The 6,102-nt window shown below is 39.1% G+C and overlaps 1 long non-coding RNA gene across 1 annotated transcript; it reads right to left on the bottom strand.

Moving 5' to 3' along the window:
* Positions 1–235: 235 nt before the first annotated feature.
* On the bottom strand, positions 236–2,110 carry LOC102201907 (uncharacterized). Its single transcript, XR_311785.1, has 3 exons — positions 1,866–2,110; positions 984–1,012; positions 236–579 (listed from the first exon to the last, which is right to left on the bottom strand). It is a non-coding gene; the product is annotated as an uncharacterized LOC102201907 (long non-coding RNA).
* Positions 2,111–6,102: the final 3,992 nt, after the last annotated feature.

The following is a 6,102-nucleotide window of genomic DNA, read 5'->3' as shown; positions in this document are numbered from 1 at the left end:
ATCGTGATAAATATTTTTGGCCATATCGCCCTGCTCTAGTCCTGCCACATCACTGTGACGGCCTCACAGTGAAGCTCATGGAACTCATGGAAGCTCATCGAACTTCTTCCAGCGTTGTTTTGCAGCTTGTGACTTTTTCTGCTTCCTTGGCATTTTCACACACTTGCAAGTGTTTCTTAGTCTTTAGAAAATATGTTCACAAGATAAGAGTGGCACACACCAGGAGATGTTGTCTTTGTTTTTATTTGTCTGAAACAGTTGTCTTTCGTTTGACAGTTTGTTCTTCAGTTGAGAGAATATTATGCACTCTCTTTATAGGCTTGGCACAACTTAGCAGCAAGCCCAGAATGAAAAACAAGTAGAGAGAAAATTTAGAAGAGAGAACAGACAGAGCAGGAGAGAAACGGCTTTAAATCAAACCGCAATAAGATTCTTAGTTTGGCACAATTTCGCACAAACCACAGGGTGAAATACAGATGGAAAGAAGGCAGAGAGAACATGTGGAGAAGGACAGAGGATAGAGGGGTTGGGATGTGAGAGAGAAGACTGGAAATCTGGTCCTTGTTCTTCTTCTGCACACTGTGAACAAAAAAGAAGAAAAAAATAATAATTGTATTAAAATGAAATCACATGGTAATTGTTTGAACTAATTGTGACTACTAAAACAAATATTCAAGCTAAACTGTTGTTGGCTGCCATGTGCAAAAAGTTGCATAATTGGGCACTTTTTAAAAGAATAAATATTTAATTAAATTCAGCAATAATATTTTTAAATACAAATATGATTAACTAATCACATGTAGTGTGACTACAAAAATGTACGAAAAAAATATTTTAGCCCAATTATTAAGCTGCACTTATGTGTATTTATTATAAAATTGTGTTTAAAATGTTTAGCACAAAGTTTGAACCCATCAAAGCTTATATTAGTCAGATTATTTTTTTATTTTGGTCTACTTCTCTTACAGTATGTGCACACCTACCAGGCAAAGCACAGGTGTCAGTCAAGTTCCTGAAAGTGTAAGACGAGAAATTATATGTTAGTTGTCTGTACAGTGTTATCAGACTAACAGAAATACAAAGCCCACACGACATGATACACTGAACTCATAGTCAGCAGGTTATAGAATAATACAGCACACCAAATAAAAGAATAAAAAATAAAAATAGAATAAAACAGACACAGCAGCAATTTTATAATTTAAACTAATTACCTGAAGTATTTCCACTTATGTAAGGCTACTGTTAGACTGTTACTAGCCTTAGCATTGCTGCTAGCGCTAGCATTCCGGCTAGCATTAGCACTTCAGTTAGTGTTAGCGATGCAGCTAGCGTTAGCATTGCAGCTAGCATTAGCAATGCTGCTAGCGCTTGCACTCTTATTACTGTTAAAACTGAGCCACAATGGCAATAATAAAGCTCATTTCTTACTTTTGTCTCACTGACCGCCAAGAAATATCACAGGAATATTCTTTTTGTCAGTTAACAACTGCTAAGGCTAGTGTTAGCACTATAGCTAGCGTTAGCATTGTTGCTAGCATTGGCATTGAAGCTAGCGTTAGCACTGCTGGTAACAGCAAAACATCATAAACGTATATAAATGATAGCAAAGGTTATTCTTCTGATTAATTAGTGTGAATGTTTTTCAAGCATTCACACTAATTAGTCAGCCAGTTTACTGTCCACATTCTTGAAGTTTTTCATATCCCTCTTCCGGGGCTGTTTCACAGCTGCCGGTCTTCCTTTCTGAGTTTTTCCCACCCGAGCGGTTGTCTTAAGATTGTCCCAGAAAGCATTACACATTAGAAAGGTAGCTTCAAATGGCATGTGCCTGCACTATTAAATAACCAAAAAAAACCACAAACCTTTGCATCAGTTAGTCTTAATGAAGGTCTTACAGGACTGGAGGGTCTGATGGTGGTGGAAACACCTGCGGGTTGACTTTTAGGAGCTGACTTTGGCTGTGGAAGAGCATGACGTGATGTCCCTTGGGGGTCATTTCTCCTTTTAGAGGCTAGTGTCGTCTCTAAAAGGGTAAGCCTGTCTTTTGCCATGGTGAGGTTGGTGACCATTTTATCCTGAAGTCTCTTTGCTCGGTCATACTGCTCTCTATGCCAAGTGAGCTCTATTGCAATACCCCTTTCAAGCTCAGAAATCCCTTTCTTGTACCACTGCACAACCTCCTTCGTCTCACCTGTGTCTTCCTCGTCGATCTTCAGTGCCTTGGATATATACTCAAACGCGTGCTTGTGGATGTTTTTTATAACTTCAGCGCTGTCTTTGGGCTTACTTGCGTTTGTTTTGGTCGACATTACTCTCGCGCTACTTCTCCCCTGTTCTCAGTCATAACACGGTAAGCTAGTCATAAACGAAAACATTTAGGCTTTAAATCGCATTTAAAGGTGATGCAGTCCTCTTTCTTTGGGACAAAACACAACGCTTTAGCTTCATAGAATAAAAATTCTGGCGCTTCGTGACAACAGGGTTAGGGTAGGGTAGGGTTAGGGGGTTACGGTTAAGGGTTAGGATTAGGGGGTTATCCGGTTGTTCAGTGATGACGCGACGAATCCTACTTCCGGGTCTAAAGTAGTCTGCGTTTAATATGGCTTTTGTGTTGTTAACATGTTTAATGTTATGTATTTTCTTCTATTTGATCTCAAAAAGCTCCTAAAACAGTCAGTGATCCCTGTTGACCTCCCTCGGCTTTTATTACCGCTAATCATTTATTTAAGCTCAGTTTTTAAAACCTTAGGATGTAACTACAGCCCAGCCCATGCAGCAGTATATGAATGACTAACCTCGTATTGTGGATGGATTATCTCAGTTGTTCTCCTGGCTGAAGTTTGGTCCTTTTACAGCATCCTGCCATGCGATTACATTTGTTTCTGACCACCGAGAACACTCACGTTGTAGACACGGGTTCCTGAGGACGCAGGAAGTGAGGAGAGGAGGGTTACAATGCGAAACTCGGCACAGGGAGGAATTTTGTAGGGGAAGGGGGAAAAGATGCTATAGGTTTATGCTAAGTCCACATGTACACGGGTATTTTTGAAAATGCAGCTTTTTCTGTGCAATCTGCTCCCAAGGTGGAGATTTTAGAAAACTCAGTTTTTCCATTTACGTCTGGATGAGGAAAATTGAGATTTAGTCACGCAACGTCAAAGGTGTGCATCATTTTTGATGTCACGCTGTGCACTTTTCAAAAATACCCGTGTACATGTGGATGTAGCCTTAGAATGACTGGTTACCTTGAAACTCGCTGTACATGCCTTCTTTAAGCAACGCCCCATACCCAAAGTCTACGATTTTGATGTCCATTGTCATGGTGTTTACCACTATGTTCTCGTCTTTGATGTCCATGTGCACGATGCCGTGGGAGTGAATGAATAGAAGCGCCTCAACCACCTGATGGAAAATCCTATTGGGAAGAACAAAGAACCAGAATGTTAACAGACATCTAAACGACTGCAGCAGAATGCATTAACCTCCTTTCAACCTCCTTCAAAGGTGGTGGGCAGGAGCGCAAACCTGAGTGAGAGGCTTTCTGACAGAGCTCCTCTCTCCGTGATCAAGTCAAACAAATCCTGACAGTGTAGAGGCCTCTCCATCACCAGCAGGAAGCCCCGCCCCTCCACCTCGAACCAGTCCAGCATGTGGATGACCCCAGGGTGCCCCCCGTCCTCTGACAGCAGCTGCAGCGCTGCAATCTGCATGGGAACGTGATTGATCTCATCTGACTGACGTAACAAAGAAGAAGATTAAGCTGTGTGCATGCAGGAGTGGTGGGTAGGAGGACCCAAAGTGCAGACTCACGTGAGCAAAATAGTGCAGTCAAAACAGCTTTATTGCTGAAACATAAAATAACTAAACTGAAGGTACCAAAAAAACTGAACTGGCAGGCTGGCAGGAAGACAGAACACACAGCATAGTAGATGGTATATCATGACCCAGACAAAGGAAAACACAGGGCTTAAGTACACAGAGGGAGCAATCAGTGAATGAGAGACAGAAGGGAAACACAGCTGGGGAAAATCAGGGCTGACGGGACAGAGGAACCAAAACCAGACACATTAACATGAGATACAAACTTTCAAAGTAAAACAGGAAACACAGGCTGAACTTACAGACAGTAAGTTCAGACACTGCAACAGAGGGAACATGGAAACCCAAACATAAGAACTACAAAATCACAAACCAAGAAGAACCGTGGAAAATAGAAATGCAATACAGAAACCAAAACCTTCACAGTAATAAACCAAGAGAACACAAAGAAAGGTACAAAACTGAAAACGCTGAGTCAACGACCCAGGTACCCTAACTGTTACAAATTTCTCAACCACTGCACACCACAGCTGCAGCTCCCCTGAGCCACCAGCAGAAGACGGAGCTAAACAATCGTAGCTTTGTTTCACATGTGTCACTCAAAACACCCTGTGCATTTTTGTACACATTTAGTTTATTTATTTATTTTAAGTATCACTCACCAGTGTTGTCCACTTGTCAGTTGTAATTTAATGGCAACCTGGATGGTTAAAAAAAGAGTAAAATATTTTAAAACAATAAAATAATAAAATAAACTTCTTGAACTGTAATAATAATAATAATGATAATGGAGAGAAAGTGCACATTTTTTTAAATGAATAAATACAGGTGTGTATTTTCTTTTACATGTAGTCCATCAGAGAGCCTCTGTCCTGAAAACACGGAGCCAAAACCTCCACTGCCAAGCAGAGGACCGCAGTGATACTGACTGAGGAAGTGCTCGCTCACATCAGTGCACTGCTCACACTTAAGAGATCAAACATTACCCAACAACAACAGAAACCCAAAGAAACTCAAAAACACCACACGGTTTACGGTGTGTTCCTCCCTATTATCTCGATGCAGTCCATAGGCGTTTCTCAATATGCGGACTTGTGATACATCATCAGTCACAGACCAAGTACTGTTCCAATTCAAAGGACACATCGAAGTCAAGTAGCTCAAAATGTTCTCGCTACTCCCATTTTATCGAGCATTCATCATCTGTGACTTTTGTGGATGGAGATAACATCTAAATGTTATGTTTATTTCAGTGTTTTATTTGTTCCTAAGCAAATCGATTTGGCTGAGATTAAAGTTCCACTTCATAACCGGGCCGTTTTATTTAATACTGAAGTCTTACTTGGAGAGCTGTCAGTATATTTTGAATTTCACCCACCATATCTGCTGATATAAAATGCTGTGTTGTTATTTAAACAGCTCACTCTGAATTAGCATCACTACCTGAGACTTCAGCTGAGACTGAAGAAGTCACTTGGATGAGTGATGAAACATTTCGCTCACAGAAAATACCACATCCAGATGAACAGAATCTACTTTCTAGGAATCGCTTTATGTCAGTGACTATACCCATACATTACATTTTTCCTGGCCAAAATATATTTCAAATATGTGGTAAATATATGTTGTATTTGTGATGCTCAAAAAATATATTTTTGAAATTGAAAATATATTTGTTTCAAACCAAAATACATTTCAAAATATATTTTAGGGTGAAGAAAATACATTTCCAACCTTACAGTAGAATGTATATCAAAGTATCCTTTATTTAAAATGTATTTAGTGCAATGATGATGATAATAATAATACCAAAATTGATTGTTTTTAATGTACTCTTAATTTGATCTGTTATTGTATATTTTACACATGTTTGTATGGGATATTGTATTTGTTTTAAATGTTATATACCTATGTGGTATGTGACTTTTGTTGCTATGATGCCAGGTCTCTCTTGTAAATGAGATTTTTAATCTCAATGAGATTTTTTACCTGGATAAATAAAGGACTAATAATAATAAAAGTAACAACATGTTTTATTTACATCTGCAAAAAACAGTTGGATTCAAACAAAACAGAGTCAAAGGTTTAGCAAGAATGAGGTTGTTTATTCATTTGCTTACAGTATTTCACATTACACAATATCTCACTATAATGTAGCGTTCACTTGACTTTGAAATTATCTGTCAGTGATACAGTAAACAAGATACAACAACTGCTATGTACACTTTAGTTTTTGACAAAATACAGGGAGTGCAGAATTATTAGGCAAATGAGTATTTT

The sequence above is a fragment of the Pundamilia nyererei genome, unplaced genomic scaffold (genome assembly GCF_000239375.1).
Source record: "Pundamilia nyererei isolate P.nyererei 1_Seehausen unplaced genomic scaffold, PunNye1.0 scaffold00061, whole genome shotgun sequence".
Classification (NCBI taxonomy): domain Eukaryota; kingdom Metazoa; phylum Chordata; class Actinopteri; order Cichliformes; family Cichlidae; genus Pundamilia; species Pundamilia nyererei.
The sequence above is the reverse complement of the archived record's forward strand: the minus strand, read 5'-3'. Positions and strand labels throughout refer to the sequence as shown.